Below are 8,148 nucleotides of genomic sequence, written 5' to 3'. Positions count from 1 at the left end.
AAATGCATGAGTTAGTTTTTCAGCATCACTCTGAGACAAGACCTTTCTGATTTTAGAGATATTGCGTAAATACAAAAAAGCAGTCCTACATATTTGTTTAATATGCGCTTTGAATGACATATCCTGATCAAAAATGACTCCAAGATTTCTCACAGTATTACTAGAGGTCAGGGTAATGCCATCCAGAGTAAGGATCTGGTTAGACAGCATGTTTCTAAGATTTGTGGGGCCAAGTACAATAACTTCAGTTTTATCTGAGTTTAAAAGCAGGAAATTAGAGGTCATCCAAGTCTTTATGTCTGTAAGACAATCCTGCAGTTTAGCTAATTGGTGTGTGTCCTCTGGCTTCATGGATAGATAAAGCTGGGTATCATCTGCGTAACAATGAAAATTTAAGCAATACCGTCTAATAATACTGCCTAAGGGAAGCATGTATAAAGTGAATAAAATTGGTCCTAGCACAGAACCTTGTGGAACTCCATAATTAACTTTAGTCTGTGAAGAAGATTCCCCATTTACATGAACAAATTGTAATCTATTAGACAAATATGATTCAAACCACCGCAGCGCAGTGCCTTTAATACCTATGGCATGCTCTAATCTCTGTAATAAAATTTTATGGTCAACAGTATCAAAAGCAGCACTGAGGTCTAACAGAACAAGCACAGAGATGAGTCCACTGTCCGAGGCCATAAGAAGATCATTTGTAACCTTCACTAATGCTGTTTCTGTACTATGATGAATTCTAAAACCTGACTGAAACTCTTCAAATAGACCATTCCTCTGCAGATGATCAGTTAGCTGTTTTACAACTACCCTTTCAAGAATTTTTGAGAGAAAAGGAAGGTTGGAGATTGGCCTATAATTAGCTAAGATAGCTGGGTCAAGTGATGGCTTTTTAAGTAATGGTTTAATTACTGCCACCTTAAAAGCCTGTGGTACATAGCCAACTAACAAAGATAGATTGATCATATTTAAGATCGAAGCATTAAATAATGGTAGAGCTTCCTTGAGCAGCCTGGTAGGAATGGGGTCTAATAAACATGTTGATGGTTTGGAGGAAGTAACTAATGAAAATAACTCAGACAGAACAATCGGAGAGAAAGAGTCTAACCAAATACTGGCATCACTGAAAGCAGCCAAAGATAACGATACGTCTTTGGGATGGTTATGAGTAATTTTTTCTCTAATAGTTAAAATTTTGTTAGCAAAGAAAGCCATGAAGTCATTATAATAACATGACCTGGTTGTCCACAGTAATAACACAGTCCTTACACACAGCGTCGCTCATGTTCCTCGGTAGAGAGGTGAGCCCTCCCCACCTGCATGGGCTCTTCGGCCAAACCAGCCATGGCGGGGCTTCCCAAGTGACTGGAAGAGGCGTGGTCGGATGGAAAGACATGCCGGGGAGGTGGATGATGGGTGTCCCGGCGCAGGCGGTCGGAGAGACGGCGATTGGTCCAGATAGCCAGTGCAATTAGCTCGTTGAGATTTTCAGGCAGATCCACAGCCACCACATGATCTTGTATGACATCACTCAGGCCCCGAAAGAAGACGTCTTGGAACGCCGCGGGATTCCACTCACTCTTTGCAACCAGAATTTGAAAGTCAATGGCGTGGAAAACCTGCTGCAGGGAGTTGGTGTATGCCAAAAGGGAGGAGCAAGATGGCGCATCGCGGCTCCACTCGGCTGTTGCCCATGTAGCTGCCCGACCGGAAAGGTGAGAAATTATAAATGCAGTCTTCGCCCGATCGGACGGAAACATTGATGCCATCAGTTCAAAGTGCAGCTCACACTGAGTGATGAATGGTCAAACATCCCCGGACTCTCTGGAAAAACGCTCAGGTGGAGAGAGTTGGTTACATACCGCAGGGGCGGAGACGGAAGCCGGTGGGGCAGTCGATGATCCCGTAAGCAGCGTAGTAGCGGGAACCGTACTGGTCAAGGCCTAATGTTTTAAAGTGTTCAGGAGTTGCTCCAACTGTGAGCTCACAGCTGGTCCTCTTGCTGAGCAAGCCACCGGCTGTGGTGGTGTACTGCCCGCTGAACAGCTTCAGGGTCCACGTCTGCTGAGTCCATCGTTGGCCTGATCAATCTATCAGGTTCTACTGGCAAAGCAGGCAAGACACAATTGCAGGACGCGGAGGTTTAGCAGAGAGCCATCATGACACATGAGCCCATAGCACCCTCAGAAAAATGCCAAGGTCCCCCATAGCACCTGCAGAAAAATATTTCTGGAGCCGCCACTGATGGGGAGGGGCCTGACCACATACCACAGAGACACATTGGTCTTACCAGGTTCTACTGGCAAAGCAGGCAGGACACAATTGCAGGATGCGGACAAACAGCTCTGTATAATAGAGGTGTTTACTTGATTCATAGGCAGGGGTCGGTACACAAAAAGGCAGTCCAAAAAGAGCAACAATAACACAATCATCAGGCAAGGGCATGGTCCAGATACACAGGCAAGTAATCAAAAACACGATTCAAGGCAAGAAAGACGAGAAACAGAGCAAGAAAGACGCACAAGGCACATCGATCAGGTGAGGAATACAGGCACACAATGCAGTATATAAAGCCTCAGGTAATGAGCAGCAAATCAGGGACAGGTGCGAGAAAACTTCCAGAGACAGGGCGTGTCCAGCACAGAAGGAAACGCCCCCCATGCCGAACCAAGAGAAGAAGGGGAGCAAGAGAGGGCAGAACAGGGAAAACACAAGCACAAAAGCAGTGCAAGAGACAGACAGATACAAAAGCAACCAACCAACCCAACCAACACACAAAGTCCAAATCCTGACACGTCTTGGCGCTGAACAGATGGCGGGCCGTGTCTGCTCACAGCGGATGCTGTTGTGATCTGTGCTTCTGGACATCCCAACTGGAGAACACCTACTGTGTTTAGAAGGACATGAACTTTCAACATTCCTCCATGAGGCGCGTGTCTCTGCCTGCTGTCCTCACATGGAAAAATAGAAAAACATATGTCATTTTTGCGACGGGCTGGAGAGCGTGCACATTGATTTGGTTCTCACATGTATTGCTGTTACGCATATTGACATCATGCCTCTTACATCAGTGGTCTCTGATCACTTATTTATTAGGTTTACAGTCTTGCTGCCGTGTTTAGTAGAACAACAACCTTATTTATCAATACAGTGATGCATCAACTCCTCAGCTACGACTGAACTCGAAGCTAGACTGCCTGATGTCTTAGCTTCACATTTGGCAAATACCCAGTCAGTAGACAGTCTTGCGGATAGTTTAAACTCAGTGCTAAAAACATGCCCCACCCCCAAAACACAGTCACCTTGGTTCAGTGATTACTTGCGTGACCTCAAGCATAAGGCTAGAGGTCTAGCCTTATGCTTGTAATCCAAGATTTCCTGGATTACTTTGAGAAAAAAAATAGAAGACATTAGGTTAAACATATCCCAGCATGCTTTAACCTAGCCACTACACCCTGCTATTGAGGTGGGCGCCATTACTGAGGTATTACCTAGATTTACAGAATTTGATAGTATCTCACTAGACATGCTGACGAAACTCGTAACGTCTACAAAAAGCACAACCTGTTTATTTGATCCTATACCAACAAAACTGTTTAAGGACCTGTGGTCCACTCTTGGGCCGACTGTGCAGGAAATGATTAATCTTTCTTTAACTTCTGGATCTGTTCCTAAATGTTTCAAATCTGCAGTGATTAAACCACTACTTAAGAAATCATTCCCCAAAACCAGCCCAGTCTCACGTTTTTTTTTTAAATTCTACTCCTACCCCCAACCCTAACCATAACCACCCTGACACCCCCCACCCCCGCTTCACTTTTAATTTTGTGCAGCCATCACAGAATGAATTCGTGCTGCCATGACGAAAATGAGGCACTTTTTGTCACAATATCACGAACCAATAGATTAATGTATATTTCATGCTGCTGAATCACGACTTGCCGTGAGACTGGGATGCCCAAAATGTCACATATTGCAGCGTTTTGGGATTACCTTTCACTGCTATACTGATGATACTCAGTTATACATGCTGATAACTGCTGGTAATCTCATCCACAAGACTGAAATGATGGTTGTTGGTCCAGTGAGACATCAGCATCAATTTTACCAGCTAACTCTTAGCGTAGGCTCATGTGTCATACATCACACTGACAAAGTGAGGAACCTTGGGGTCATTTTTGATCCTACGTTGTCCTTTGACCTCCACATTAGAGATATTACTAGGACTGCTTTCTTCTACCTGTGAAATATAGTGAAGATTCGTCCCAACCTGTCTATGGCTGATGCTGAGACCCTGATCCATGTGTTTGTCTCTTCTAGATTGGACTACTGCAATGTTCTATTTTCTGGTTTACCGCAGTCCAGCATTAGGGGTCTCCAATTGGTTCAACATGCTGCAGCCAGACTTGTGACAGGAAGCAGAAAGTTCAACCACATTTCACCCATTTTGGCGTCTCTTCACTGGCTTCCTGTCCCAGTGAGATCAGATTTTAAGGTTCTACTGCTAACCTATAAAATTATTCATGGACTGGCACCTCCCTACCTAGATGACCTAATTAAACCTTACGTACCGGCCCGGGCTCTGCGTTCTCAGGGTGCAGGACTACTTTGTGTCCCTAAGGTGAATAAGAAGTCTGTGGGTCACAGAGCTTTCTCTTATGCTGCGTTTACTCATAACGACGACAAGTCACGAATGCCACAAAGTACACATTCTTGGCTGCTGATCACGAATGTGATGATTCGGGGCAGAGGCGTCAGGTGTCCTCAGGAACTGCTGCAACCTGTTACCACACGTTATGATTAACGGCACATGTTGCTGGAGAATTATCAGGAACCATTACACACGGTCAAGAATAGTGTTCCGCGCTGTTCCGCGCTATCGCGCGCTATTGTGCATAACAACGCATCGTTAAGTTCTGTCACGTTGTGAACGAGGTGAATTGTCTCCACACACACACACCCATATTCATCCAACCGAATTCAGATCGCTCCAGTTTTTCAGAAGAACTTTGTGACTGCATGTGTAGTTGGGCTCTGTGCCGTGGAGTGGTGCAGAGAGGAGGAGGAGGACAGAGCCAGATGTGTGGCTTCATGCGGCTCTCGTCTCGTGCATTTCCCCAAACATCAGACATATGCAGCAGGTGGAACACCTGCAGGAGCGCGCTGAAGAGCACTGAAATGAGACTTTTAGCCGACTTGGTGTCAGCAATCAAACTGAATGCGGTGCAGCAGGGTTTAATTGTGCGCACGCTTCTTCCTCCACCAGACTGGAGGAAGAAGAAGGATTACTTTGTGCACTTCCATGACGGCATTCACAACTAACAGCTACGGAGATGTCCGAAAACAATACTCGTGAGTACTCGGGTGTTTCTTCCAAGTGACGTCGCTACTAGAAGCATCCCAGTGTGTGCTTCAATGGAATTTAGCTGCTAACGTTAAGAACTGAGGCACAGATTAATTCCAAAGTTTATACAAGTGTGATGTCGTGTTCTGACGACTTGTTTTTAAGTGAAAACTGTTCATTTTGATGCAGTCACAGTAAAAGCAGCAGTCATGAGAAGGTTTCTGTGTACCTGCAGCCACGAGTCACAAACGCAGCCTGTTAATAACCATCTCTGCTCACATATCAGCTTTGAGCACGATTATAATTATAGGTGTTATTATCAATAAAATCTAAAAAATACATCTGCTGCCGGGGAAAAAAACGCTGTGGAGACACTCATGTTCACAGCAGGAGGAGCTGAGAGGAGCAATGAGCAGCACACACACACACACACGCTTCAGATTCACACTCTCTCAAAGAAAAAAAAATTTTGCCACATAACACAAAATGAGTAAAATCCTGAACATGCCGGACTCACCGTGTTAGAAATTTATTTCCAAATGTTAACTGCACACGATCAAAGAAGCACACACACACACACACACACACACGTGAGATCATCGTCTGCAGCTCCGCCTTTAGTTCTCTCACGATTGTGGCACATTAAATAAAGTCCATTAACTCCTGGAAATAATGTATTCTGACTTTTTCCAACATAACAAATCCATCTCCGTGTCCAGGCAGTCTGTAAAAACAGCGTCATGCAGATGTCCCACGTCCATGTCGCCAACTTCAGTAAACCAGCATCCTGTCACACAAACAGCGTGTCACCACACTTTAGGTTCCAAAGTCTGACGGACTCTGAAAAAGAGTTTCAGGGTGAAGCGTGTCATCTGCTCTCTGTAAATCCGAGCATCACTTTCGAACGGCAGCTCAGAAGCTTTGTTTTCGGACGGAGCAGGTTTTTTTCCCTCCGTCTGTCAGTCATCGGGATGTTTGTGCTCATTCTAAAATATACGTCACACGCTGCAAAATGAATTGTCCAGTGAGACGTTTTCCGGAAATGCACCTGCTAACGCTCAGAGTGAGGAATAAAATACATCAGCGGTCACTCATTATTAGCACGTGTGTGCAGAGACACGTACAGTCAAGAGTACTTTCATGTTGTCTTGCTAAAAAACATGCAACATGTCCTTTAAAGTCTTCATGTGCCTTGAATCTCGTACTGAGCTCAACTTTATTTCTGGGGCACGTTTGAACAGGCAAAACTGAAACCAAGTGCTGCACATGAGGGTCATAAAAAAAAATTAAAAAAAACCAAAGCAAACCGACAACAGTAAAAACAGCAATGAACAAAGAAAAACAACTAAAACAGAACAAAGTCTCATACTGTGTTAAAAGCCACTGAATAAAAGTGGGTTTTAAGATTGCTTTTAAAAACAGATGTGTGCAGGGAGATCATTCCAAATTTTGGGAGCTGCAGCTGAGAATGCTGGATCGCCTCTGAGCGTTCACTTGGACCTTGGTACCTCAAGAAGCCGCTGATCAGCTGAGAGACTGCAGAGAGGTAGGACGGGGGCGGGGCCATTTAAAGAGTTGAATCTTCAAAAGTAAAATAAAAAATAGGTAAAATTTTAAGAAAGTGGTGCTGATTACAAAGAAACGCTGTTCTCTAAGAAATCCTTTTTCACAGCACATCGAAATGTTTGGCTTCAACTCGGGGTATTTTTATTAAAAAATGAAATGTGTTTAAAACCTTTACACTTCCAGGTGACCTCCAGTGTATTTGACCTGAGGTGGAGGTCAGAGGGTCTCTGCAGGCAATAAAAGCATCAGCAGCTTTGAGTTTGCTGATACGCTCTGAGTTTTATTGCATTTGCTTGATGGTTGAAATGTGATTTATCGTCATCGAGCCATGTAGGTTCTCGTATGTTCTGGCACATTCCTGAACCAGAAGGTGATTTACAGCCACTGTTCAAAGCGCACAGAGGGCTGGCTGAAATCCAAAAGAACCTGTCACCAACTGTGATTTCATAACTAAACACAAACAACAGCGTTGATGGTTGTTTGTTTTAGACCCGGGGCCCTATCTTGAGGATGTGCGGCACAGTCTAAAGCACCGAGCACAGGTAGGATTATGAGGTTTCCGTAGTCTGCAGCGTGTCTGTGATCGTGATTGGTTGACTGGTGTCCCCTCAAAGAGCTCCTTTGAGACGAGGCCCATCCTGCATTTGCACACCGGATTACAAATGCTGCAGGTGACCTCAGCGTGGAAGGAGGCGAGTAGGCCGCAGGCTTCCCCTGCAGCTCTGTCCATCTAAAGCACACAGACCTTCAGTTAAATCAATCTCAGGTTGAGGTTTCCAAGATTCCGAGTTCTGCTTTATCCATTTTAAGGTTTCTCTTCAGTTCTAATCCCTGTACCTCCCATTGGTGTTCCTCTGTTCCTGCTGCTTGTTCTCAGTTGGCAGCAGAATACTATCCGGCCTTCTGGTTGTTGTCTGTGGACACTGCATGTCCCACACATCACTTACTGCAGAGCAGGAGGCTTCAGTGGGCTGGAGATGTTGGGCTGGAGAGTAAAATGCACTCTACAGGCACTACAATGGATCCCAGTCCAACAAGAGTTAAATCAACTCTATGATCATGTGAAATCAGCTCCATCGTTGTGTCAAATCAAGTTTTTCAATGGCAATAAGAGTCATTCACAGCATGATAGATTTGATTTAACACTGTGACAGTTTATTTAACTCTATTTGCAGTGGGACCAAATGTAGTTCCAGCAGAGTTTATTTTACTCTGCAAGATTTACTGCGTAG

This window comes from Thalassophryne amazonica, chromosome 2 (assembly GCF_902500255.1).
Source record: "Thalassophryne amazonica chromosome 2, fThaAma1.1, whole genome shotgun sequence".
Lineage (NCBI taxonomy): Eukaryota > Metazoa > Chordata > Actinopteri > Batrachoidiformes > Batrachoididae > Thalassophryne > Thalassophryne amazonica.
Note: the sequence above shows the minus strand (reverse complement) of the source record.